This window comes from Ovis canadensis, chromosome 10 (genome assembly GCF_042477335.2).
Source record: "Ovis canadensis isolate MfBH-ARS-UI-01 breed Bighorn chromosome 10, ARS-UI_OviCan_v2, whole genome shotgun sequence".
Lineage (NCBI taxonomy): Eukaryota > Metazoa > Chordata > Mammalia > Artiodactyla > Bovidae > Ovis > Ovis canadensis.
In genome coordinates, this window is record NC_091254.1 from 783,019 (window position 1) to 809,808 (window position 26,790).

Consider the following 26,790-nt stretch of genomic DNA (forward strand, 5'->3'; position numbering starts at 1 on the left):
TAGGGCTCTCCTCCCCAGCAGAGAAGTGTGCAGCTGGTTGGGGCCTGCCCCTGCGTGCCTGGGCTCCTGCGCACAGCCCCAGCTCAGGGCAAGCAGCCCCTGAGCCAAGACCTGCAGGAGGCGCAGAGCGCCCCCACCTGGAAGCCGAGTGAACAGCTGGCGGGGAGGCGAGCCTCCTCGAGGGAAGAAGAGGCAGCCCAGCCTCGTTTGGCTCAAGCCCTACTTGGCTGGAGCCGAGTGCGCCTTCAGGACGGCAGAGCTCCAGCTCTGCTCAGAGGCCCGATCTGGCAGAGTTGCTGGCGCGAGGCTGCTCTGCCCTAGGCGAGCCTTGCCCAGACTTGCCTCGCTGCTAGGCTTCCTGCCCAGGAAGGAGCAGGCTGCGCGAGGCTGGGAGACGCCACTGGCGCCTTCCTGGCCTCAGCTCCGCTCCTGCCTTGCCTTTGCACCTAGGCCCCAGGCGTCCTTGGGGAGGGCTTAGGGGCCGGTGGTTTCCACACTGCCAAGGGCTCCAGCAGGAAGAGCTCTGTGCGAGGGAAGGGAAGGGCCAGTGCAGGGCTCCTCCAGCGGTTGCTTGGCCGCCCAGACTCAGCGCCGCACGGAGTGAACCAGGCTCCCAGGGCCCCTGGCTGGGGTCTGCAGCCCCGCACAGCCGGAGGCTGACTCCCTGGGCGCCCAGCAGCTGCCTCACACACGTAGCTTCCCTAGCGCTCTCCTCGCCAGCAGAGACGTGTGCAGCTGGTTGGGGCCTGCCCCTGCGTGCCTGGGCTCCCGCCCACAGCCCCAGCTCAGGGCAAGCAGCCCCTGAGCCAAGACCTGCAGGAGGCGCAGAGCGCCCCCACCTGGAAGCCGAGTGAACAGCTGGCGGGGAGGCGAGCCTCCTCGAGGGAAGAAGAGGCAGCCCAGCCTCGTTTGGCTCAAGCCCTACTTGGCTGGAGCCGAGTGCGCCTCCAGGACGGCAGAGCTCCAGCTCTGCTCAGAGGCCCGTTGCGGCAGAGTTGCTGGCGCGAGGCTGCTCTGCCCTGGGCGAGCCTTGCCCAGACTTGCCTCGCTGCTAGGCTTCCTGCCCAGGAAGGAGCAGGCTGCGCGAGGCTGGGAGACGCCACTGGCGCCTTCCTGGCCTCAGCTCCGCTCCTGCCTTGCCTTTGCAACTAGGCCCCAGGCGTCCTTGGGGATGGCTTAGGGGCCGGTGGCTTGCACACTGCCAAGGGCTCCAGCAGGAAGAGCTCTCTGCGAGGGAAAGGAAGGGCCAGTGCAGGGCTCCTCCAGCGGTTGCTTGGCCGCCCAGGCTCAGCGCCGCACGGAGTGCACCAGGCTCCCAGGGCCCCTGGCTGGGGTCTGCAGCCCCGCACAGCCGGAGGCTGACTCCCTGGGCGCCCAGCAGCTGCCTCACACACGTAGCTTCCTTAGCGCTCTCCTCCCCAGCAGAGACGTGTGCAGCTGGTTGGGGTCTGCCCCTGCGTGCCTGGGCTCCCGCCCACAGCCCCAGCTCAGGGCAAGCAGCCCCTGAGCCAAGACCTGCAGGAGGCGCAGAGCGCCCCCACCTGGAAGCCGAGTGAACAGCTGGCGGGGAGGCGAGCCTCCTCGAGGGAAGAAGAGGCAGCCCAGCGTCGTTTGGCTCAAGCCCTACTTGGCTGGAGCCGAGTGCTCCTCCAGAACGGCAGAGCTCCAGCTCTGCTCAGAGGCCCGTTGTGGCAGAGTTGCTGGCGCGAGGCTGCTCTGCCCTGGGCGAGCCTTGCCCAGACTTGCCTCGCTGCTAGGCTTCCTGCCCAGGAAGGAGCAGGCTGCGCGAGGCTGGGAGACGCCACTGGCGCCTTCCTGGCCTCAGCTCCGCTCCTGCCTTGCCTTTGCACCTAGGCCCCAGGCGTCCTTGGGGAGGGCTTAGGGGCCTGTGGCTTGCACACTGCCAAGGGCTCCAGCAGGAAGAGCTCTGTGCGAGGGAAGGGAAGGGCCAGTGCAGGGCTCCTCCAGCGGTTGCTTGGCCGCCCAGACTCAGCGCCGCACGGAGTGCACCAGGCTCCCAGGGCCCCTGGCTGGGGTCTGCAGCCCCGCACACCCGGAGGCTGACTCCCTGGGCGCCCAGCAGCTGCCTCACACACGTAGCTTCCCTAGCGCTCTCCTCCCCAGCAGAGACGTGTGCAGCTGGTTGGGGCCTGCCCCTGCGTGCCTGGGCTCCTGCGCACAGCCCCAGCTCAGGGCAAGCAGCCCCTGAGCCAAGACCTGCAGGAGGCGCAGAGCGCCCCCACCTGGAAGCCGAGTGAACAGCTGGCGGGGAGGCGAGCCTCCTCGAGGGAAGAAGAGGCAGCCCAGCCTCGTTTGGCTCAAGCCCTACTTGGCTGGAGCCGAGTGCGCCTTCAGGACGGCAGAGCTCCAGCTCTGCTCAGAGGCCCGATCTGGCAGAGTTGCTGGCGCGAGGCTGCTCTGCCCTAGGCGAGCCTTGCCCAGACTTGCCTCGCTGCTAGGCTTCCTGCCCAGGAAGGAGCAGGCTGCGCGAGGCTGGGAGACGCCACTGGCGCCTTCCTGGCCTCAGCTCCGCTCCTGCCTTGCCTTTGCACCTAGGCCCCAGGCGTCCTTGGGGAGGGCTTAGGGGCCGGTGGTTTCCACACTGCCAAGGGCTCCAGCAGGAAGAGCTCTGTGCGAGGGAAGGGAAGGGCCAGTGCAGGGCTCCTCCAGCGGTTGCTTGGCCGCCCAGACTCAGCGCCGCACGGAGTGAACCAGGCTCCCAGGGCCCCTGGCTGGGGTCTGCAGCCCCGCACAGCCGGAGGCTGACTCCCTGGGCGCCCAGCAGCTGCCTCACACACGTAGCTTCCCTAGCGCTCTCCTCCCCAGCAGAGACGTGTGCAGCTGGTTGGGGCCTGCCCCTGCGTGCCTGGGCTCCCGCCCACAGCCCCAGCTCAGGGCAAGCAGCCCCTGAGCCAAGACCTGCAGGAGGCGCAGAGCGCCCCCACCTGGAAGCCGAGTGAACAGCTGGCGGGGAGGCGAGCCTCCTCGAGGGAAGAAGAGGCAGCCCAGCCTCGTTTGGCTCAAGCCCTACTTGGCTGGAGCCGAGTGCGCCTCCAGGACGGCAGAGCTCCAGCTCTGCTCAGAGGCCCGTTGCGGCAGAGTTGCTGGCGCGAGGCTGCTCTGCCCTGGGCGAGCCTTGCCCAGACTTGCCTCGCTGCTAGGCTTCCTGCCCAGGAAGGAGCAGGCTGCGCGAGGCTGGGAGACGCCACTGGCGCCTTCCTGGCCTCAGCTCCGCTCCTGCCTTGCCTTTGCAACTAGGCCCCAGGCGTCCTTGGGGATGGCTTAGGGGCCGGTGGCTTGCACACTGCCAAGGGCTCCAGCAGGAAGAGCTCTCTGCGAGGGAAAGGAAGGGCCAGTGCAGGGCTCCTCCAGCGGTTGCTTGGCCGCCCAGGCTCAGCGCCGCACGGAGTGCACCAGGCTCCCAGGGCCCCTGGCTGGGGTCTGCAGCCCCGCACAGCCGGAGGCTGACTCCCTGGGCGCCCAGCAGCTGCCTCACACACGTAGCTTCCTTAGCGCTCTCCTCCCCAGCAGAGACGTGTGCAGCTGGTTGGGGTCTGCCCCTGCGTGCCTGGGCTCCCGCCCACAGCCCCAGCTCAGGGCAAGCAGCCCCTGAGCCAAGACCTGCAGGAGGCGCAGAGCGCCCCCACCTGGAAGCCGAGTGAACAGCTGGCGGGGAGGCGAGCCTCCTCGAGGGAAGAAGAGGCAGCCCAGCGTCGTTTGGCTCAAGCCCTACTTGGCTGGAGCCGAGTGCTCCTCCAGAACGGCAGAGCTCCAGCTCTGCTCAGAGGCCCGTTCTGGCAGAGTTGCTGGCGCGAGGCTGCTCTGCCCTGGGCGAGCCTTGCCCAGACTTGCCTCGCTGCTAGGCTTCCTGCCCAGGAAGGAGCAGGCTGCGCGAGGCTGGGAGACGCCACTGGCGCCTTCCTGGCCTCAGCTCCGCTCCTGCCTTGCCTTTGCACCTAGGCCCCAGGCGTCCTTGGGGAGGGCTTAGGGGCCTGTGGCTTGCACACTGCCAAGGGCTCCAGCAGGAAGAGCTCTGTGCGAGGGAAGGGAAGGGCCAGTGCAGGGCTCCTCCAGCGGTTGCTTGGCCGCCCAGACTCAGCGCCGCACGGAGTGCACCAGGCTCCCAGGGCCCCTGGCTGGGGTCTGCAGCCCCGCACACCCGGAGGCTGACTCCCTGGGCGCCCAGCAGCTGCCTCACACACGTAGCTTCCCTAGCGCTCTCCTCCCCAGCAGAGACGTGTGCAGCTGGTTGGGGCCTGCCCCTGCGTGCCTGGGCTCCCACCCACAGCCCCAGCTCAGGGCAAGCAGCCCCTGAGCCAAGACCTGCAGGAGGCGCAGAGCGCCCCCACCTGGAAGCCGAGTGAACAGCTGGCGGGGAGGCGAGCCTCCTCGAGGGAAGAAGAGGCAGCCCAGCGTCGTTTGGCTCAAGCCCTACTTGGCTGGAGCCGAGTGCGCCTCCAGGACGGCAGAGCTCCAGCTCTGCTCAGAGGCCCGTTGTGGCAGAGTTGCTGGCGCGAGGCTGCTCTGCCCTGGGCGAGCCTTGCCCAGACTTGCCTCGCTGCTAGGCTTCCTGCCCAGGAAGGAGCAGGCTGCGCGAGGCTGGGAGACGCCACTGGCGCCTTCCTGGCCTCAGCTCCGCTCCTGCCTTGCCTTTGCAACTAGGCCCCAGGCGTCCTTGGGGATGGCTTAGGGGCCGGTGGCTTGCACACTGCCAAGGGCTCCTGCAGGAAGAGCTCTCTGCGAGGGAAAGGAAGGGCCAGTGCAGGGCTCCTCCAGCGGTTGCTTGGCCGCCCAGGCTCAGCGCCGCACGGAGTGCACCAGGCTCCCAGGGCCCCTGGCTGGGGTCTGCAGCCCCGCACAGCCGGAGGCTGACTCCCTGGGCGCCCAGCAGCTGCCTCACACACGTAGCTTCCCTAGCGCTCTCCTCCCCAGCAGAGAGGTGTGCAGCTGGTTGGGGTCTGCCCCTGCGTGCCTGGGCTCCCGCCCACAGCCCCAGCTCAGGGCAAGCAGCCCCTGAGCCAAGACCTGCAGGAGGCGCAGAGCGCCCCCACCTGGAAGCCGAGTGAACAGCTGGCGGGGAGGCGAGCCTCCTCGAGGGAAGAAGAGGCAGCCCAGCGTCGTTTGGCTCAAGCCCTACTTGGCTGGAGCCGAGTGCTCCTCCAGAACGGCAGAGCTCCTGCTCTGCTCAGAGGCCCGTTCTGGCAGAGTTGCTGGCGCGAGGCTGCTCTGCCCTGGGCGAGCCTTGCCCAGACTTGCCTCGCTGCTAGGCTTCCTGCCCAGGAAGGAGCAGGCTGCGCGAGGCTGGGAGACGCCACTGGCGCCTTCCTGGCCTCAGCTCCGCTCCTGCCTTGCCTTTGCACCTAGGCCCCAGGCGTCCTTGGGGAGGGCTTAGGGGCGGTGGCTTGCACACTGCCAAGGGCTCCAGCAGGAAGAGCTCTGTGCGAGGGAAGGGAAGGGCCAGTGCAGGGCTCCTCCAGCGGTTGCTTGGCCGCCCAGACTCAGCGCCGCACGGAGTGCACCAGGCTCCCAGGGCCCCTGGCTGGGGACTGCAGCCCCGCACACCCGGAGGCTGACTCCCTGGGCGCCCAGCAGCTGCCTCACACACGTAGCTTCCCTAGCGCTCTCCTCCCCAGCAGAGACGTGTGCAGCTGGTTGGGGCCTGCCCCTGCGTGCCTGGGCTCCCGCCCACAGCCCCAGCTCAGGGCAAGCAGCCCCTGAGCCAAGACCTGCAGGAGGCGCAGAGCGCCCCCACCTGGAAGCCGAGTGAACAGCTGGCGGGGAGGCGAGCCTCCTCGAGGGAAGAAGAGGCAGCCCAGCGTCGTTTGTCTCAAGCCCTACTTGGCTGGAGCCGAGTGCGCCTCCAGGACGGCAGAGCTCCAGCTCTGCTCAGAGGCCCGTTCTGGCAGAGTTGCTGGCGCGAGGCTGCTCTGCCCTGGGCGAGCCTTGCCCAGACTTGCCTCGCTGCTAGGCTTCCTGCCCAGGAAGGAGCAGGCTGCGCGAGGCTGGGAGACGCCACTGGCGCCTTCCTGGCCTCAGCTCCGCTCCTGCCTTGCCTTTGCACCTAGGCACCAGGCGTCCTTGGGGAGGGCTTAGGGGCCGGTGGCTTGCACACTGCCAAGGGCTCCAGCAGGAAGAGCTCTGTGCGAGGGAAGGGAAGGGCCAGTGCAGGGCTCCTCCAGCGGTTGCTTGGCCGCCCAGACTCAGCGCCGCACGGAGTGCACCAGGCTCCCAGGGCCCCTGGCTGGGGTCTGCAGCCCCGCACACCCGGAGGCTGACTCCCTGGGCGCCCAGCAGCTGCCTCACACACGTAGCTTCCCTAGGGCTCTCCTCCCCAGCAGAGACGTGTGCAGCTGGTTGGGGCCTGCCCCTGCGTGCCTGGGCTCCCGCGCACAGCCCCAGCTCAGGGCAAGCAGCCCCTGAGCCAAGACCTGCAGGAGGCGCAGAGCGCCCCCACCTGGAAGCCGAGTGAACAGCTGGCGGGGAGGCGAGCCTCCTCGAGGGAAGAAGAGGCAGCCTAGCCTCGTTTGGCTCAAGCCCTACTTGGCTGGAGCCGAGTGCGCCTTCAGGACGGCAGAGCTCCAGCTCTGCTCAGAGGCCCGTTCTGGCAGAGTTGCTGGCGCGAGGCTGCTCTGCCCTGGGCGAGCCTTGCCCAGACTTGCCTCGCTGCTAGGCTTCCTGCCCAGGAAGGAGCAGGCTGCGCGAGGCTGGGAGACGCCACTGGCGCCTTCCTGGCCTCAGCTCCGCTCCTGCCTTGCCTTTGCACCTAGGCCCCAGGCGTCCTTGGGGAGGGCTTAGGGGCCGGTAGCTTGCACACTGCCAAGGGCTCCAGCAGGAAGAGCTCTGTGCGAGGGAAGGGAAGGGCCAGTGCAGGGCACCTCCATCGGTTGCTTGGCCGCCAAGACTCAGCGCCGCACGGAGTGCACCAGGCTCCCAGGGTCCCTGGCTGGGGTCTGCAGCCCCGCACAGCCGGAGGCTGACTCCCTGGGCGCCCAGCAGCTGCCTCACACACGTAGCTTCCCTAGGGCTCTCCTCCCCAGCAGAGACGTGTGCAGCTGGTTGGGGCCTGCCCCTGCGTGCCTGGGCTCCCGCCCACAGCCCCAGCTCAGGGCAAGCAGCCCCTGAGCCAAGACCTGCAGGAGGCGCAGAGCGCCCCCACCTGGAAGCCGAGTGAACAGCTGGCGGGGAGGCGAGCCTCCTCGAGGGAAGAAGAGGCAGCCCAGCGTCGTTTGGCTCAAGCCCTACTTGGCTGGAGCCGAGTGCGCCTCCAGGACGGCAGAGCTCCAGCTCTGCTCAGAGGCCCGTTCTGGCAGAGTTGCTGGCGCGAGGCTGCTCTGCCCTGGGCGAGCCTTGCCCAGACTTGCCTCGCTGCTAGGCTTCCTGCCCAGGAAGGAGCAGGCTGCGCGAGGCTGGGAGACGCCACTGGCGCCTTCCTGGCCTCAGCTCCGCTCCTGCCTTGCCTTTGCACCTAGGCCCCAGGCGTCCTTGGGGAGGGCTTAGGGGCCGGTGGCTTGCACACTGCCAAGGGCTCCAGCAGGAAGAGCTCTGTGCGAGGGAAGGGAAGGGCCAGTGCAGGGCTCCTCCAGCGGTTGCTTGGCCGCCCTGACTCAGCACCGCACGGAGTGCACCAGGCTCCCAGGGCCCCTGGCTGGGGTCTGCAGCCCCGCACAGCCGGAGGCTGACTCCCTGGGCGCCCAGCAGCTGCCTCACACACGTAGCTTCCCTAGCGCTCTCCTCCCCAGCAGAGACGTGTGCAGCTGGTTGGGGCCTGCCCCTGCGTGCCTGGGCTCCCGCGCACAGCCCCAGCTCAGGGCAACCAGCCCCTGAGCCAAGACCTGCAGGAGGCGCAGAGCGCCCCCACCTGGAAGCCGAGTGAACAGCTGGCGGGGAGGCGAGCCTGCTCGAGGGAAGAAGAGGCAGCCCAGCCTCGTTTGGCTCAAGCCCTACTTGGCTGGAGCCGAGTGCGCCTCCAGGACGGCAGAGCTCCAGCTCTGCTCAGAGGCCCGATCTGGCAGAGTTGCTAGCGCGAGGCTGCTCTGCCCTGGGCGAGCCTTGCCCAGACTTGCCTCGCTGCTAGGCTTCCTGCCCAGGAAGGAGCAGGCTGCGCGAGGCTGGGAGACGCCATGGCGCCTTCCTGGCCTCAGCTCCGCTCCTGCCTGGCCTTTGCACCTAGGCCCCAGGCATCCTTGGGGACGGCTTAGGGGCCAGTGGCTTGCACACTGCCAAGGGCTCCAGCAGGAAGAGCTCTGTGCGAGGGAAGGGAAGGGCCAGTGCAGGGCTCCTCCAGCGGTTGCTTGGCCGCCCAGACTCAGCGCCGCACGGAGTGCACCAGGCTCCCAGGGCCCCTGGCTGGGGTCTGCAGCCCCGCACAGCCGGAGGCTGACTCCCTGGGCGCCCAGCAGCTGCCTCACACACGTAGCTTCCCTAGCGCTCTCCTCCCCAGCAGAGACGTGTGCAGCTGGTTGGGGCCTGCCCCTGCGTGCCTGGGCTCCCGCCCACAGCCCCAGCTCAGGGCAAGCAGCCCCTGAGCCAAGACCTGCAGGAGGCGCAGAGCGCCCCCACCTGGAAGCCGAGTGAACAGCTGGCGGGGAGGCGAGCCTGCTCGAGTGAAGAAGAGGCAGCCCAGCCTCGTTTGGCTCAAGCCCTACTTGGCTGAGGCCGAGTGCGCCTCCAGGACGGCAGAGCTCCAGCTCTGCTCAGAGGCCCGATCTGGCAGAGTTGCTGGCGCGAGGCTGCTCTGCCCTGGGCGAGCCTTGCCCAGACTTGCCTCGCTGCTAGGCTTCCTGCCCAGGAAGGAGCAGGCTGCGCGAGGCTGGGAGACGCCACTGGCGCCTTCCTGGCCTCAGCTCCGCTCCTGCCTTGCCTTTGCACCTAGGCCCCAGGCGTCCTTGGGGAGGGCTTAGGGGCGGTGGCTTGCACACTGCCAAGGGCTCCAGCAGGAAGAGCTCTGTGCGAGGGAAGGGAAGGGCCAGTGCAGGGCTCCTCCAGCGGTTGCTTGGCCGCCCAGACTCAGCGCCGCACGGAGTGCACCAGGCTCCCAGGGCCCCTGGCTGGGGACTGCAGCCCCGCACACCCGGAGGCTGACTCCCTGGGCGCCCAGCAGCTGCCTCACACACGTAGCTTCCCTAGCGCTCTCCTCCCCAGCAGAGACGTGTGCAGCTGGTTGGGGCCTGCCCCTGCGTGCCTGGGCTCCCGCCCACAGCCCCAGCTCAGGGCAAGCAGCCCCTGAGCCAAGACCTGCAGGAGGCGCAGAGCGCCCCCACCTGGAAGCCGAGTGAACAGCTGGCGGGGAGGCGAGCCTCCTCGAGGGAAGAAGAGGCAGCCCAGCGTCGTTTGTCTCAAGCCCTACTTGGCTGGAGCCGAGTGCGCCTCCAGGACGGCAGAGCTCCAGCTCTGCTCAGAGGCCCGTTCTGGCAGAGTTGCTGGCGCGAGGCTGCTCTGCCCTGGGCGAGCCTTGCCCAGACTTGCCTCGCTGCTAGGCTTCCTGCCCAGGAAGGAGCAGGCTGCGCGAGGCTGGGAGACGCCACTGGCGCCTCCTGGCCTCAGCTCCGCTCCTGCCTTGCCTTTGCACCTAGGCACCAGGCGTCCTTGGGGAGGGCTTAGGGGCCGGTGGCTTGCACACTGCCAAGGGCTCCAGCAGGAAGAGCTCTGTGCGAGGGAAGGGAAGGGCCAGTGCAGGGCTCCTCCAGCGGTTGCTTGGCCGCCCAGACTCAGCGCCGCACGGAGTGCACCAGGCTCCCAGGGCCCCTGGCTGGGGTCTGCAGCCCCGCACACCCGGAGGCTGACTCCCTGGGCGCCCAGCAGCTGCCTCACACACGTAGCTTCCCTAGGGCTCTCCTCCCCAGCAGAGACGTGTGCAGCTGGTTGGGGCCTGCCCCTGCGTGCCTGGGCTCCCGCGCACAGCCCCAGCTCAGGGCAAGCAGCCCCTGAGCCAAGACCTGCAGGAGGCGCAGAGCGCCCCCACCTGGAAGCCGAGTGAACAGCTGGCGGGGAGGCGAGCCTCCTCGAGGGAAGAAGAGGCAGCCTAGCCTCGTTTGGCTCAAGCCCTACTTGGCTGGAGCCGAGTGCGCCTTCAGGACGGCAGAGCTCCAGCTCTGCTCAGAGGCCCGTTCTGGCAGAGTTGCTGGCGCGAGGCTGCTCTGCCCTGGGCGAGCCTTGCCCAGACTTGCCTCGCTGCTAGGCTTCCTGCCCAGGAAGGAGCAGGCTGCGCGAGGCTGGGAGACGCCACTGGCGCCTTCCTGGCCTCAGCTCCGCTCCTGCCTTGCCTTTGCACCTAGGCCCCAGGCGTCCTTGGGGAGGGCTTAGGGGCCGGTAGCTTGCACACTGCCAAGGGCTCCAGCAGGAAGAGCTCTGTGCGAGGGAAGGGAAGGGCCAGTGCAGGGCACCTCCATCGGTTGCTTGGCCGCCAAGACTCAGCGCCGCACGGAGTGCACCAGGCTCCCAGGGTCCCTGGCTGGGGTCTGCAGCCCCGCACAGCCGGAGGCTGACTCCCTGGGCGCCCAGCAGCTGCCTCACACACGTAGCTTCCCTAGGGCTCTCCTCCCCAGCAGAGACGTGTGCAGCTGGTTGGGGCCTGCCCCTGCGTGCCTGGGCTCCCGCCCACAGCCCCAGCTCAGGGCAAGCAGCCCCTGAGCCAAGACCTGCAGGAGGCGCAGAGCGCCCCCACCTGGAAGCCGAGTGAACAGCTGGCGGGGAGGCGAGCCTCCTCGAGGGAAGAAGAGGCAGCCCAGCGTCGTTTGGCTCAAGCCCTACTTGGCTGGAGCCGAGTGCGCCTCCAGGACGGCAGAGCTCCAGCTCTGCTCAGAGGCCCGTTCTGGCAGAGTTGCTGGCGCGAGGCTGCTCTGCCCTGGGCGAGCCTTGCCCAGACTTGCCTCGCTGCTAGGCTTCCTGCCCAGGAAGGAGCAGGCTGCGCGAGGCTGGGAGACGCCACTGGCGCCTTCCTGGCCTCAGCTCCGCTCCTGCCTTGCCTTTGCACCTAGGCCCCAGGCGTCCTTGGGGAGGGCTTAGGGGCCGGTGGCTTGCACACTGCCAAGGGCTCCAGCAGGAAGAGCTCTGTGCGAGGGAAGGGAAGGGCCAGTGCAGGGCTCCTCCAGCGGTTGCTTGGCCGCCCAGACTCAGCACCGCACGGAGTGCACCAGGCTCCCAGGGCCCCTGGCTGGGGTCTGCAGCCCCGCACAGCCGGAGGCTGACTCCCTGGGCGCCCAGCAGCTGTTTCACACACGTAGCTTCCCTAGCGCTCTCCTCCCCAGCAGAGACGTGTGCAGCTGGTTGGGGCCTGCCCCTGCGTGCCTGGGCTCCCGCGCACAGCCCCAGCTCAGGGCAACCAGCCCCTGAGCCAAGACCTGCAGGAGGCGCAGAGCGCCCCCACCTGGAAGCCGAGTGAACAGCTGGCGGGGAGGCGAGCCTGCTCGAGGGAAGAAGAGGCAGCCCAGCCTCGTTTGGCTCAAGCCCTACTTGGCTGGAGCCGAGTGCGCCTCCAGGACGGCAGAGCTCCAGCTCTGCTCAGAGGCCCGATCTGGCAGAGTTGCTAGCGCGAGGCTGCTCTGCCCTGGGCGAGCCTTGCCCAGACTTGCCTCGCTGCTAGGCTTCCTGCCCAGGAAGGAGCAGGCTGCGCGAGGCTGGGAGACGCCATGGCGCCTTCCTGGCCTCAGCTCCGCTCCTGCCTGGCCTTTGCACCTAGGCCCCAGGCATCCTTGGGGACGGCTTAGGGGCCAGTGGCTTGCACACTGCCAAGGGCTCCAGCAGGAAGAGCTCTGTGCGAGGGAAGGGAAGGGCCAGTGCAGGGCTCCTCCAGCGGTTGCTTGGCCGCCCAGACTCAGCGCCGCACGGAGTGCACCAGGCTCCCAGGGCCCCTGGCTGGGGTCTGCAGCCCCGCACACCCGGAGGCTGACTCCCTGGGCGCCCAGCAGCTGCCTCACACACGTAGCTTCCCTAGCGCTCTCCTCCCCAGCAGAGACGTGTGCAGCTGGTTGGGGCCTGCCCCTGCGTGCCTGGGCTCCCGCCCACAGCCCCAGCTCAGGGCAAGCAGCCCCTGAGCCAAGACCTGCAGGAGGCGCAGAGCGCCCCCACCTGGAAGCCGAGTGAACAGCTGGCGGGGAGGCGAGCCTGCTCGAGTGAAGAAGAGGCAGCCCAGCCTCGTTTGGCTCAAGCCCTACTTGGCTGGAGCCGAGTGCGCCTCCAGGACGGCAGAGCTCCAGCTCTGCTCAGAGGCCCGATCTGGCAGAGTTGCTGGCGCGAGGCTGCTCTGCCCTGGGCGAGCCTTGCCCAGACTTGCCTCGCTGCTAGGCTTCCTGCCCAGGAAGGAGCAGGCTGCGCGAGGCTGGGAGACGCCATGGCGCCTTCCTGGCCTCAGCTCCGCTCCTGCCTTGCCTTTGCACCTAGGCCCCAGGCATCCTTGGGGACGGCTTAGGGGCCGGTGGCTTGCACACTGCCAAGGGCTCCAGCAGGAAGAGCTCTGTGCGAGGGAAGGGAAGGGCCAGTGCAGGGCTCCTCCAGCGGTTGCTTGGCCGCCCAGACTCAGCGCCGCACGGAGTGCACCAGGCTCCCAGTGCCCCTGGCTGGGGTCTGCAGCCCCGCACACCCGGAGGCTGACTCCCTGGGCGCCCAGCAGCTGCCTCACACACGTAGCTTCCCTAGCGCTCTCCTCCCCAGCAGAGACGTGTGCAGCTGGTTGGGGCCTGCCCCTGCGTGCCTGGGCTCCCGCCCACAGCCCCAGCTCAGGGCAAGCAGCCCCTGAGCCAAGACCTGCAGGAGGCGCAGAGCGCCCCCACCTGGAAGCCGAGTGAACAGCTGGCGGGGAGGCGAGCCTGCTCGAGGGAAGAAGAGGCAGCCCAGCCTCGTTTGGCTCAAGCCCTACTTGGCTGGAGCCGAGTGCGCCTCCAGAACGGCAGAGCTCCAGCTCTGCTCAGAGGCCCGATCTGGCAGAGTTGCTGGCGCGAGGCTGCTCTGCCCTGGGCGAGCCTTGCCCAGACTTGCCTCGCTGCTAGGCTTCCTGCCCAGGAAGGAGCAGGCTGCGCGAGGCTGGGAGACGCCATGGCGCCTTCCTGGCCTCAGCTCCGCTCCTGCCTTGCCTTTGCACCTAGGCCCCAGGCATCCTTGGGGACGGCTTAGGGGCTGGTGGCTTGCACACTGCCAAGGGCTCCAGCAGGAAGAGCTCTGTGCGAGGGAAGGGAAGGGCCAGTGCAGGGCTCCTCCAGCGGTTGCTTGGCCGCCCAGACTCAGCGCCGCACGGAGTGCACCAGGCTCCCAGGGCCCCTGGCTGGGGTCTGCAGCCCCGCACAGCCGGAGGCTGACTCCCTGGGCGCCCAGCAGCTGCCTCACACACGTAGCTTCCCTAGGGCTCTCCTCCCCAGCAGAGAAGTGTGCAGCTGGTTGGGGCCTGCCCCTGCGTGCCTGGGCTCCCGCGCACAGCCCCAGCTCAGGGCAAGCAGCCCCTGAGCCAAGACCTGCAGGAGGCGCAGAGCGCCCCCACCTGGAAGCCGAGTGAACAGCTGGCGGGGAGGCGAGCCTCCTCGAGGGAAGAAGAGGCAGCCCAGCCTCGTTTGGCTCAAGCCCTACTTGGCTGGAGCCGAGTGCGCCTTCAGGACGGCAGAGCTCCAGCTCTGCTCAGAGGCCCGATCTGGCAGAGTTGCTGGCGCGAGGCTGCTCTGCCCTAGGCGAGCCTTGCCCAGACTTGCCTCGCTGCTAGGCTTCCTGCCCAGGAAGGAGCAGGCTGCGCGAGGCTGGGAGACGCCACTGGCGCCTTCCTGGCCTCAGCTCCGCTCCTGCCTTGCCTTTGCACCTAGGCCCCAGGCGTCCTTGGGGAGGGCTTAGGGGCCGGTGGTTTCCACACTGCCAAGGGCTCCAGCAGGAAGAGCTCTGTGCGAGGGAAGGGAAGGGCCAGTGCAGGGCTCCTCCAGCGGTTGCTTGGCCGCCCAGACTCAGCGCCGCACGGAGTGAACCAGGCTCCCAGGGCCCCTGGCTGGGGTCTGCAGCCCCGCACAGCCGGAGGCTGACTCCCTGGGCGCCCAGCAGCTGCCTCACACACGTAGCTTCCCTAGCGCTCTCCTCCCCAGCAGAGACGTGTGCAGCTGGTTGGGGCCTGCCCCTGCGTGCCTGGGCTCCCGCCCACAGCCCCAGCTCAGGGCAAGCAGCCCCTGAGCCAAGACCTGCAGGAGGCGCAGAGCGCCCCCACCTGGAAGCCGAGTGAACAGCTGGCGGGGAGGCGAGCCTCCTCGAGGGAAGAAGAGGCAGCCCAGCCTCGTTTGGCTCAAGCCCTACTTGGCTGGAGCCGAGTGCGCCTCCAGGACGGCAGAGCTCCAGCTCTGCTCAGAGGCCCGATCTGGCAGAGTTGCTGGCGCGAGGCTGCTCTGCCCTGGGCGAGCCTTGCCCAGACTTGCCTCGCTGCTAGGCTTCCTGCCCAGAAAGGAGCAGGCTGCGCGAGGCTGGGAGACGCCACTGGCGCCTTCCTGGCCTCAGCTCCGCTCCTGCCTTGCCTTTGCACCTAGGCCCCAGGCGTCCTTGGGGAGGGCTTAGGGGCCGGTGGCTTGCACACTGCCAAGGGCTCCAGCAGGAAGAGCTCTGTGCGAGGGAAGGGAAGTGCCAGTGCAGGGCTCCTCCAGCGGTTGCTTGGCCGCCCAGACTCAGCGCCGCACGGAGTGCACCAGGCTCCCAGGGCCCCTGGCAGGGGTCTGCAGCCCCGCACAGCCGGAGGCTGACTCCCTGGGCGCCCAGCAGCTGCCTCACACACGTAGCTTCCCTAGGGCTCTCCTCCCCAGCAGAGACGTGTGCAGCTGGTTGGGGCCTGCCCCTGCGTGCCTGGGCTCCCGCGCCCAGCCCCAGCTCAGGGCAAGCAGCCCCTGAGCCAAGACCTGCAGGAGGCGCAGAGCGCCCCCACCTGGAAGCCGAGTGAACAGCTGGCGGGGAGGCGAGCCTCCTCGAGGGAAGAAGAGGCAGCCCAGCCTCGTTTGGCTCAAGCCCTACTTGGCTGGAGCCGAGTGCGCCTCCAGGACGGCAGAGCTCCAGCTCTGCTCAGAGGCCCGTTGTGGCAGAGTTGCTGGCGCGAGGCTGCTCTGCCCTGGGCGAGCCTTGCCCAGACTTGCCTCGCTGCTAGGCTTCCTGCCCAGGAAGGAGCAGGCTGCGCGAGGCTGGGAGACGCCACTGGCGCCTTCCTGGCCTCAGCTCCGCTCCTGCCTTGCCTTTGCACCTAGGCCCCAGGCGTCCTTGGGGAGGGCTTAGGGGCCGGTGGCTTGCACACTGCCAAGGGCTCCAGCAGGAAGAGCTCTGTGCGAGGGAAGGGAAGTGCCAGTGCAGGGCTCCTCCAGCGGTTGCTTGGCCGCCCAGACTCAGCGCCGCACGGAGTGCACCAGGCTCCCAAGGCCCCTGGCAGGGGTCTGCAGCCCCGCACAGCCGGAGGCTGACTCCCTGGGCGCCCAGCAGCTGCCTCACACACGCAGCTTCCCTAGGGCTCTCCTCCCCAGCAGAGACGTGTGCAGCTGGTTGGGGCCTGCCCCTGCGTGCCTGGGCTCCCGCGCCCAGCCCCAGCTCAGGGCAAGCAGCCCCTGAGCCAAGACCTGCAGGAGGCGCAGAGCGCCCCCACCTGGAAGCCGAGTGAACAGCTGGCGGGGAGGCGAGCCTCCTCGAGGGAAGAAGAGGCAGCCCAGCCTCGTTTGGCTCAAGCCCTACTTGGCTGGAGCCGAGTGCGCCTCCAGGACGGCAGAGCTCCAGCTCTGCTCAGAGGCCCGTTGTGGCAGAGTTGCTGGCGCGAGGCTGCTCTGCCCTGGGCGAGCCTTGCCCAGACTTGCCTCGCTGCTAGGCTTCCTGCCCAGAAAGGAGCAGGCTGCGCGAGGCTGGGAGACGCCACTGGCGCCTTCCTGGCCTCAGCTCCGCTCCTGCCTTGCCTTTGCACCTAGGCCCCAGGCGTCCTTGGGGAGGGCTTAGGGGCCGGTGGCTTGCACACTGCCAAGGGCTCCAGCAGGAAGAGCTCTGTGCGAGGGAAGGGAAGTGCCAGTGCAGGGCTCCTCCAGCGGTTGCTTGGCCGCCCAGACTCAGCGCCGCACGGAGTGCACCAGGCTCCCAGGGCCCCTGGCAGGGGTCTGCAGCCCCGCACAGCCGGAGGCTGACTCCCTGGGCGCCCAGCAGCTGCCTCACACACGTAGCTTCCCTAGGGCTCTCCTCCCCAGCAGAGACGTGTGCAGCTGGTTGGGGCCTGCCCCTGCGTGCCTGGGCTCCCGCGCCCAGCCCCAGCTCAGGGCAAGCAGCCCCTGAGCCAAGACCTGCAGGAGGCGCAGAGCGCCCCCACCTGGAAGCCGAGTGAACAGCTGGCGGGGAGGCGAGCCTCCTCGAGGGAAGAAGAGGCAGCCCAGCCTCGTTTGGCTCAAGCCCTACTTGGCTGGAGCCGAGTGCGCCTCCAGGACGGCAGAGCTCCAGCTCTGCTCAGAGGCCCGTTGTGGCAGAGTTGCTGGCGCGAGGCTGCTCTGCCTTGGGCGAGCCTTGCCCAGACTTGCCTCGCTGCTAGGCTTCCTGCCCAGGAAGGAGCAGGCTGCGCGAGGCTGGGAGACGCCACTGGCGCCTTCCTGGCCTCAGCTCCGCTCCTGCCTTGCCTTTGCACCTAGGCCCCAGGCGTCCTTGGGGAGGGCTTAGGGGCCGGTGGCTTGCACACTGCCAAGGGCTCCAGCAGGAAGAGCTCTGTGCGAGGGAAGGGAAGTGCCAGTGCAGGGCTCCTCCAGCGGTTGCTTGGCCGCCCAGACTCAGCGCCGCACGGAGTGCACCAGGCTCCCAAGGCCCCTGGCAGGGGTCTGCAGCCCCGCACAGCCGGAGGCTGACTCCCTGGGCGCCCAGCAGCTGCCTCACACACGCAGCTTCCCTAGGGCTCTCCTCCCCAGCAGAGACGTGTGCAGCTGGTTGGGGCCTGCCCCTGCGTGCCTGGGCTCCCGCGCCCAGCCCCAGCTCAGGGCAAGCAGCCCCTGAGCCAAGACCTGCAGGAGGCGCAGAGCGCCCCCACCTGGAAGCCGAGTGAACAGCTGGCGGGGAGGCGAGCCTCCTCGAGGGAAGAAGAGGCAGCCCAGCCTCGTTTGGCTCAAGCCCTACTTGGCTGGAGCCGAGTGCGCCTCCAGGACGGCAGAGCTCCAGCTCTGCTCAGAGGCCCGTTGTGGCAGAGTTGCTGGCGCGAGGCTGCTCTGCCCTGGGCGAGCCTTGCCCAGACTTGCCTCGCTGCTAGGCTTCCTGCCAAGGAAGGAGCAGGCTGCGCGAGGCTGGGAGACGCCACTGGCGCCTTCCTGGCCTCAGCTCCGCTCCTGCCTTGCCTTTGCACCTAGGCCCCAGGCGTCCTTGGGGAGGGCTTAGGGGCCGGTGGCTTGCACACTGCCAAGGGCTCCAGCAGGAAGAGCTCTGTGCGAGGGAAGGGAAGTGCCAGTGCAGGGCTCCTCCAGCGGTTGCTTTGCCGCCCAGACTCAGCGCCGCACGGAGTGCACCAGGCTCCCAGGGCCCCTGGCTGGGGTCTGCAGCCCCGCACACCCGTAGGCTGACTCTCTGGGCGCCCAGCAGCTGCCTCACACACGTAGCTTCCCTAGCGCTCTCCTCCCCAGCAGAGACGTGTGCAGCTGGTTGGGGCCTGCCCCTGCGTGCCTGGGCTCCCGCGCCCAGCCCCAGCTCAGGGCAAGCAGCCCCTGAGCCAAGACCTGCAGGAGGCGCAGAGCGCCCCCACCTGGAAGCCGAGTGAACAGCTGGCGGGGAGGCGAGCCTCCTCGAGGGAAGAAGAGGCAGCCCAGCCTCGTTTGGCTCAAGCCCTACTTGGCTGGAGCCGAGTGCGCCTCCAGGACGGCAGAGCTCCAGCTCTGCTCAGAGGCCCGTTCTGGCAGAGTTGCTGGCGCGAGGCTGCTCTGCCCTGGGCGAGCATTGCCCAGACTTGCCTCGCTGCTAGGCTTCCTGCCCAGGAAGGAGCAGGCTGCGCGAGGCTGGGAGACGGCACTGGCGCCTTCCTGGCCTCAGCTCCGCTCCTGCCTTGCCTTTGCACCTAGGCCCCAGGCGTCCTTGGGGAGGGCTTAGGGGCCGGTGGCTTGCACACTGCCAAGGGCTCCAGCAGGAAGAGCTCTGTGCGAGGGAAGGGAAGGGCCAGTGCAGGGCTCCTCCAGCGGTTGCTTGGCCGCCCAGGCTCAGCGCCGCACGGAGTGCACCAGGCTCCCAGGGCCCCTGGCTGGGGTCTGCAGCCCCGCACAGCCGGAGGCTGACTCCCTGGGCGCCCAGCAGCTGCCTCACACACGTAGCTTCCCTAGCGCTCTCCTCCCCAGCAGAGACGTGTGCAGCTGGTTGGGGTCTGCCCCTGCGTGCCTGGGCTCCCGCCCACAGCCCCAGCTCAGGGCAAGCAGCCCCTGAGCCAAGACCTGCAGGAGGCACACATCGCCCCACCTGGAAGCCGAGTGAACAGCTGGCGGGGAGGCGAGCCTCCTCGAGGGAAGAAGAGGCAGCCCAGCGTCGTTTGGCTCAAGCCCTACTTGGCTGGAGCCGAGTGCTCCTCCAGAACGGCAGAGCTCCAGCTCTGCTCAGAGGCCCGTTCTGGCAGAGTTGCTGGCGCGAGGCTGCTCTGCCCTGGGCGAGCCTTGCCCAGACTTGCCTCGCTGCTAGGCTTCCTGCCCAGGAAGGAGCAGGCTGCGCGAGGCTGGGAGACGCCACTGGCGCCTTCCTGGCCTCAGCTCCGCTCCTGCCTTGCCTTTGCACCTAGGCCCCAGGCGTCCTTGGGGAGGGCTTAGGGGCCTGTGGCTTGCACACTGCCAAGGGCTCCAGCAGGAAGAGCTCTGTGCGAGGGAAGGGAAGGGCCAGTGCAGGGCTCCTCCAGCGGTTGCTTGGCCGCCAAGACTCAGCGCCGCACGGAGTGCACCAGGCTCCCAGGGCCCCTGGCTGGGGTCTGCAGCCCCGCACAGCCGGAGGCTGACTCCCTGGGCGCCCAGCAGCTGCCTCACACACGTAGCTTCCCTAGCGCTCTCCTCGCCAGCAGAGACGTGTGCAGCTGGTTGGGGCCTGCCCCTGCGTGCCTGGGCTCCCACGCCCAGCCCCAGCTCAGGGCAAGCAGCCCCTGAGCCAAGACCTGCAGGAGGCGCAGAGCGCCCCCACCTGGAAGCCGAGTGAACAGCTGGCGGGGAGGCGAGCCTCCTCGAGGGAAGAAGAGGCAGCCCAGCCTCGTTTGGCTCAAGCCCTACTTGGCTGAAGCCGAGTGCGCCTCCAGGACGGCAGAGCTCCAGCTCTGCTCAGAGGCCCGATCTGGCAGAGTTGCTGGCGCGAGGCTGCTCTGCCCTGGGCGAGCCTTGCCCAGACTTGCCTCGCTGCTAGGCTTCCTGCCCAGGAAGGAGCAGGCTGCGCGTGGCTGGGAGACGCCACTGGCGCCTTCCTGGCCTCAGCTCCGCTCCTGCCTTGCCTTTGCACATAGGCCCCAGGCTTCCTTGGGGAGGGCTTAGGGGCCGGTGGCTTGCACACTGCCAAGGGCTCCAGCAGGAAGAGCTCTGTGCGAGGGAAGGGAAGGGCCAGTGCAGGGCTCCTCCAGCGGTTGCTTGGCCGCCCAGGCTCAGCGCCGCACGGAGTGCACCAGGCTCCCAGGGCCCCTGGCTGGGGTCTGCAGCCCCGCACACCCGGAGGCTGACTCCCTGGGTGCCCAGCAGCTGCCTCACACACGTAGATTCCCTAGCGCTCTGCTCCCCAGCAGAGACGTGTGAGCTGGTTGGGGCCTGCCCCTGCGTGCCTGGGCTCCCGCCCACAGCCCCAGCTCAGGGCAAGCAGCCCCTGAGCCAAGACCTGCAGGAGGCGCAGAGCGCCCCCACCTGGAAGCCGAGTGAACAGCTGGCGGGGAGGCGAGCCTCCTCGAGGGAAGAAGAGGCAGCCCAGCCTCGTTTGGCTCAAGCCCTACTTGGCTGGAGCCGAGTGCGCCTCCAGGACAGCAGAGCTCCAGCTCTGCTCAGAGGCCCGTTGTGGCAGAGTTGCTGGCGCGAGGCTGCTCTGCCCTGGGCGAGCCTTGCCCAGACTTGCCTCGCTGCTAGGCTTCCTGCCCAGGAAGGAGCAGGCTGCGCGAGGCTGGGAGACGCCACTGGCGCCTTCCTGGCCTCAGCGCCGCACCTGCCTTGCCTTTGCAACTAGGCCCCAGGCGTCCTTGGGGATGGCTTAGGGGCCGGTGGCTTGCACACTGCCAAGGGCTCCAGCAGGAAGAGCTCTCTGCGAGGGAAAGGAAGGGCCAGTGCAGGGCTCCTCCAGCGGTTGCTTGGCCGCCCAGGCTCAGCGCCGCACGGAGTGCACCAGGCTCCCAGGGCCCCTGGCTGGGGTCTGCAGCCCCGCACAGCCGGAGGCTGACTCCCTGGGCGCCCAGCAGCTGCCTCACACACGTAGCTTCCCTAGCGCTCTCCTCCCCAGCAGAGACGTGTGCAGCTGGTTGGGGTCTGCCCCTGCGTGCCTGGGCTCCCGCCCACAGCCCCAGCTCAGGGCAAGCAGCCCCTGAGCCAAGACCTGCAGGAGGCGCAGAGCGCCCCCACCTGGAAGCCGAGTGAACAGCTGGCGGGGAGGCGAGCCTCCTCGAGGGAAGAAGAGGCAGCCCAGCGTCGTTTGGCTCAAGCCCTACTTGGCTGGAGCCGAGTGCTCCTCCAGAACGGCAGAGCTCCAGCTCTGCTCAGAGGCCCGTTCTGGCAGAGTTGCTGGCGCGAGGCTGCTCTGCCCTGGGCGAGCCTTGCCCAGACTTGCCTCGCTGCTAGGCTTCCTGCCCAGGAAGGAGCAGGCTGCGCGAGGCTGGGAGACGCCACTGGCGCCTTCCTGGCCTCAGCTCCGCTCCTGCCTTGCCTTTGCACCTAGGCCCCAGGCGTCCTTGGGGAGGGCTTAGGGGCGGTGGCTTGCACACTGCCAAGGGCTCCAGCAGGAAGAGCTCTGTGCGAGGGAAGGGAAGGGCCAGTGCAGGGCTCCTCCAGCGGTTGCTTGGCCGCCCAGACTCAGCGCCGCACGGAGTGCACCAGGCTCCCAGGGCCCCTGGCTGGGGTCTGCAGCCCCGCACACCCGGAGGCTGACTCCCTGGGCGCCCAGCAGCTGCCTCACACACGTAGCTTCCCTAGCGCTCTCCTCCCCAGCAGAGACGTGTGCAGCTGGTTGGGGCCTGCCCCTGCGTGCCTGGGCTCCCGCCCACAGCCCCAGCTCAGGGCAAGCAGCCCCTGAGCCAAGACCTGCAGGAGGCGCAGAGCGCCCCCACCTGGAAGCCGAGTGAACAGCTGGCGGGGAGGCGAGCCTCCTCGAGGGAAGAAGAGGCAGCCCAGCGTCGTTTGGCTCAAGCCCTACTTGGCTGGAGCCGAGTGCGCCTCCAGGACGGCAGAGCTCCAGCTCTGCTCAGAGGCCCGTTCTGGCAGAGTTGCTGGCGCGAGGCTGCTCTGCCCTGGGCGAGCCTTGCCCAGACTTGCCTCGCTGCTAGGCTTCCTGCCCAGGAAGGAGCAGGCTGCGCGAGGCTGGGAGACGCCACTGGCGCCTTCCTGGCCTCAGCTCCGCTCCTGCCTTGCCTTTGCACCTAGGCACCAGGCGTCCTTGGGGAGGGCTTAGGGGCCGGTGGCTTGCACACTGCCAAGGGCTCCAGCAGGAAGAGCTCTGTGCGAGGGAAGGGAAGGGCCAGTGCAGGGCTCCTCCAGCGGTTGCTTGGCCGCCCAGACTCAGCGCCGCACGGAGTGCACCAGGCTCCCAGGGCCCCTGGCTGGGGTCTGCAGCCCCGCACACCCGGAGGCTGACTCCCTGGGCGCCCAGCAGCTGCCTCACACACGTAGCTTCCCTAGGGCTCTCCTCCCCAGCAGAGACGTGTGCAGCTGGTTGGGGCCTGCCCCTGCGTGCCTGGGCTCCCGCGCACAGCCCCAGCTCAGGGCAAGCAGCCCCTGAGCCAAGACCTGCAGGAGGCGCAGAGCGCCCCCACCTGGAAGCCGAGTGAACAGCTGGCGGGGAGGCGAGCCTCCTCGAGGGAAGAAGAGGCAGCCTAGCCTCGTTTGGCTCAAGCCCTACTTGGCTGGAGCCGAGTGCGCCTTCAGGACGGCAGAGCTCCAGCTCTGCTCAGAGGCCCGTTCTGGCAGAGTTGCTGGCGCGAGGCTGCTCTGCCCTGGGCGAGCCTTGCCCAGACTTGCCTCGCTGCTAGGCTTCCTGCCCAGGAAGGAGCAGGCTGCGCGAGGCTGGGAGACGCCACTGGCGCCTTCCTGGCCTCAGCTCCGCTCCTGCCTTGCCTTTGCACCTAGGCCCCAGGCGTCCTTGGGGAGGGCTTAGGGGCCGGTAGCTTGCACACTGCCAAGGGCTCCAGCAGGAAGAGCTCTGTGCGAGGGAAGGGAAGGGCCAGTGCAGGGCACCTCCATCGGTTGCTTGGCCGCCAAGACTCAGCGCCGCACGGAGTGCACCAGGCTCCCAGGGCCCCTGGCTGGGGTCTGCAGCCCCGCACACCCGGAGGCTGACTCCCTGGGCGCCCAGCAGCTGCCTCACACACGTAGCTTCCCTAGCGCTCTCCTCCCCAGCAGAGACGTGTGCAGCTGGTTGGGGCCTGCCCCTGCGTGCCTGGGCTCCCGCCCACAGCCCCAGCTCAGGGCAAGCAGCCCCTGAGCCAAGACCTGCAGGAGGCGCAGAGCGCCCCCACCTGGAAGCCGAGTGAACAGCTGGCGGGGAGGCGAGCCTCCTCGAGGGAAGAAGAGGCAGCCCAGCCTCGTTTGGCTCAAGCCCTACTTGGCTGGAGCCGAGTGCGCCTCCAGGACGGCAGAGCTCCAGCTCTGCTCAGAGGCCCGATCTGGCAGAGTTGCTGGCGCGAGGCTGCTCTGCCCTGGGCGAGCCTTGCCCAGACTTGCCTCGCTGCTAGGCCTCCTGCCCAGGAAGCAGCTGGCTGCGCGAGGCTGGGAGACGCCACTGGCGCCTTCCTGGCCTCAGCTCTGCTCCTGCCTTTCCTTTGCACCTAGGCCCCAGGCGTCCTTGGGGAGGGCTTAGGGGCCGGTGGCTTACACACTGCCAAGGGCTCCAGCAGGAAGAGCTCTGTGCGAGGGAAAGGAAGGGCTAGTGCAGGGCTCCTCCAGCGGTTGCTTGGCCGCCCAGACTCAGGGCCGCTCGGAGTGCACCAGGCTCCCAGGGCCCCTGGCTGGGGTCTGCAGCCCCGCACACCCGGAGGCTGACTCCCTGGGCGCCCAGCAGCTGTCTCACACACGTAGCTTCCCTAGCGCTCTCCTCGCTAGCAGAGACGTGTGCAGCTGGTTGGGGCCTGCCCCTGCGTGCCTGGGCTCCCGCCCACAGCCCCAGCTCAGGGCAAGCAGCCCCTGAGCCAAGACCTGCAGGAGGCGCAGAGCGCCCCCACCTGGAAGCCGAGTGAACAGCTGGCGGGGAGGCGAGCCTGCTTGAGGGAAGTAGAGGCAGCCCAGGCTTGTTTGGCTCAAGCCCTACATGGCTGGAGCCGAGTGCGCCTCCAGGACGGCAGAGCTCCAGCTCTGCTCAGAGGCCCGTTCTGGCAGAGTTCCTGGCGCGAGGCTGCTCTGCCCTGGGCGAGCCTTGCCGAGACTTGCCTCGCTGCTAGGCTTCCTGCCCAGGAAGGAGCTGGCTGCGCGAAGCTGGGAGACGCCACTGGCGCCTTTCTGGCCTCAGCTCCGCTTCTCCCTTGCCTTTGCACCTAGGCCCCAGGCGTCCTTGGGGAGGGCTTAGGGGCCGGTGGCTTGCACACTGCCAAGGGCTGCAGCAGGAAGAGCTCTGAGCGAGGGAAGGGAAGGGCTAGTGCAGGGCTCCTCCAGCGGTTGCTTGGCCGCCCAGACTCAGCGCCGCACGGAGTGCACCAGGCTCCCAGGGCCCCTGGCAGGGGTCTGCAGCCCCGCACACACGGAGGCTGACTCCCTGGGCGCCCAGCAGCTGCCTCACACACGTAGCTTCCCTAGCGCTCTCCTCCCCAGCAGAGACGTGTGCAGCTGGTTGGGGCCTGCCCCTGCGTGCCTGGGCTCCCGCCCACAGCCCCAGCTCAGGGCAAGCAGCCCCTGAGCCAAGACCTGCAGGAGGCGCAGAGCGCCCCCACCTGGAAGCCGAGTGAACAGCTGGCGGGGAGGCGAGCCTATTCGAGGGAAGAAGAGGCAGCCCAGCCTCGTTTGGCTCAAGCCCTACTTGGCTGGAGCCGAGTGCGCCTCCAGGACGGCAGAGCTCCAGCTCTGCTGAGAGGCCCGATCTGGCAGAGTTGCTGGCGCGAGGCTGCTCTGCCCTGGGCGAGCCTTGCCCAGACTTGCCTCGCTGCTAGGCCTCCTGCCCAGGAAGCAGCTGGCTGCGCGAGGCTGGGAGACGCCACTGGCGCCTTCCTGGCCTCAGCTCGGCTCCTGCCTTGCCTTTGCACCTAGGCCCCAGGCGTCCTTGGGGAGGGCTTAGGGGCCGGTGGCTTGCACACTGCAAAGGGCTCCAGCAGGAAGAGCTCTGTGCGAGGGAAGGGAAGGGCTAGTGTAGGGCTCCTCCAGCGGTTGCTTGGCCGCCCAGACTCAGCGCCGCACGGAGTGCACCAGGCTCCCAGGGCCCCTGGCTGGGGTCTGCAGCCCCGCACACCGGAGGCTGACTCCCTGGGCGCCCAGCAGCTGCCTCACACACGTAGCTTCCCTAGCGCTCTCCTCCCCAGCAGAGACGTGTGCAGCTGGTTGGGGCCTGCCCCTGCGTGCCTGGGCTCCCGCGCACAGCCCCAGCTCAGGGCAAGCAGCCCCTGAGCCAAGACCTGCAGGAGGCGCAGAGCGCCCCCACCTGGAAGCCGAGTGAACAGCTGGCGGGGAATCGAGCCTGCTTGAGGGAAGTAGAGGCAGCCCAGGCTCGTTTGGCTCAAGCCCTACATGGCTGGAGCCGAGTGCGCCTCCAGGACGGCAGAGCTCCAGCTCTGCTCAGAGGCCCGTTCTGGCAGAGTTGCTGGCGCGAGGCTGCTCTGCCCTGGGCGAGACTTGCCGAGACTTGCCTCGCTGCTAGGCTTCCTGCCCAGGAAGGAGCTGGCTGCGCGAGGCTGGGAGACGCCACTGGCGCCTTCCTGGCCTCAGCTCCGCTCCTCCCTTGGCTTTGCACCTAGGCCCCAGGCGTCCTTGGGGAGGGCTTAGGGGCCGGTGGCTTGCACACTGCCAAGGGCTCCAGCAGGAAGATCTCTGTGCGAGGGAAGGGAAGGACTAGTGCAGGGCTCCTCCAGCGGTTGCTTGGCCGCCAAGACTCAGCTCGGCACGGAGTGCACCAGGCTCCCAGGGCCCCTGGCTGCGGTCTGCAGCCCCGCACACCCGGAGGCTGACTCCCTGGGCGCCCAGCAGCTGCCTCACACACGTAGCTTCCCTAGCGCTCTCCTCCCCAGCAGAGACGTGTGCAAGTGGTTGGGGCCTGCCCCTGCGTGCCTGGGCTCCCGCGCACAGCCCCAGCTCAGGGCAAGCAGCCCCTGAGCCAAGACCTGCAGGAGGCGCAGAGCGCCCCCACCTGGAAGCCGAGTGAACAGCTGGCGGGGAGGCGAGCCTCCCTGAGGGAAGTAGAGGCAGACCAGCCTCGTTTGGCTCAAGCCCTACTTGGCTGGAGCCGAGTGCGCCTCCAGGACGGTAGAGCTCCAGCTCTGCTCAGAGGCCCGATCTGGCAGAGTTGCTGGCGCGAGGCTGCTCTGCCCTGGGCGAGCCTTGCCCAGACTTGCCTCGCTGCTAGGCTTCCTGCCCTGGAAGGAGCAGGCTGCGCGAGGCTGGGAGACGCCACTGGCGCCTTCCTGGCCTCAGCTCCGCTCCTGCCTTGCCTTTGCACCTAGGCCCCAGGCGTCCTTGGGGAGGGCTTAGGGGCCGGTGGCTTCCACACTGCCAAAGGCACCAGCAGGAAGAGCTCTGTGCGAGGGAAGGGAAGGGCTAGTGCAGGGCTCCTCCAGCGGTTGCTTGGCCGCCCAGACTCAGCGCCGCACGGAGTGCACCAGGCTCCCAAGGCCCCTGGCTGGGGTCTGCAGCCCCACACACCCGGAGGCTGACTCCCTGGGCGCCCAGCAGCTGCCTCACACACGTAGCTTCCCTAGCGCTCTCCTCCCCAGCAGAGACGTGTGCAGCTGGTTGGGGCCTTCCCCTGCGTGCCTGGGCTCCCGCCCACAGCCCCAGCTCAGGGCAAGCAGCCCCTGAGCCAAGACCTGCAGGAGTCGCAGAGCGCCCCCACCTGGAAGCCGAGTGAACAGCTGGCGGGGATGCGAGCCTGCTTGAGGGAAGTAGAGGCAGCCCAGGCTCGTTTGGCTCAAGCCCTACATGGCTAGAGCCGAGTGCGCCTCCAGGACGGCAGAGCTCCAGCTCTGCTCAGAGGCCCGATCTGGCAGAGTTGGTGGCGCGAGGCTGCTCTGCCCTGGGCGAGCCTTGCCCAGACTTGCCTCGCTGCTACGCTTCCTGCCCAGGAAGGAGCAGGCTGCGCGAGGCTGGGAGACGCCACTGGCGCCTTCCTGGCCTCAGCTCCGCTCCTGCCTTGCCTTTGCACCTAGGCCGCAGGCGTCCTTGGGGAGGGCTTAGGGGCCGGTGGCTTTCACACTGCCAAGGGCTCCAGCAGGAAGATCTCTGTGCAAGGGAAGGGAAGGGCTAGTGCAGGGCTCCTCCAGCGGTTGCTTGGCCGCCCAGACTCAGCTCGGCACGGAGTGCACCAGGCTCCCAGGGCCCCTGGCTGGGGTCTGCAGCCCCGCACACCCGGAGGCTGACTCCCTGGGCGCCCAGCAGCTGCCTCACACACGTAGCTTCCCTAGCGCTCTCCTCCCCAGCAGAGACGTGTGCAGCTGGTTGGGGCCTGCCCCTGCGTGCCTGGGCTCCCGTGCACAGCCCCAGCTCAGGGCAAGCAGCCCCTGAGCCAAGACCTGCAGGAGGCGCA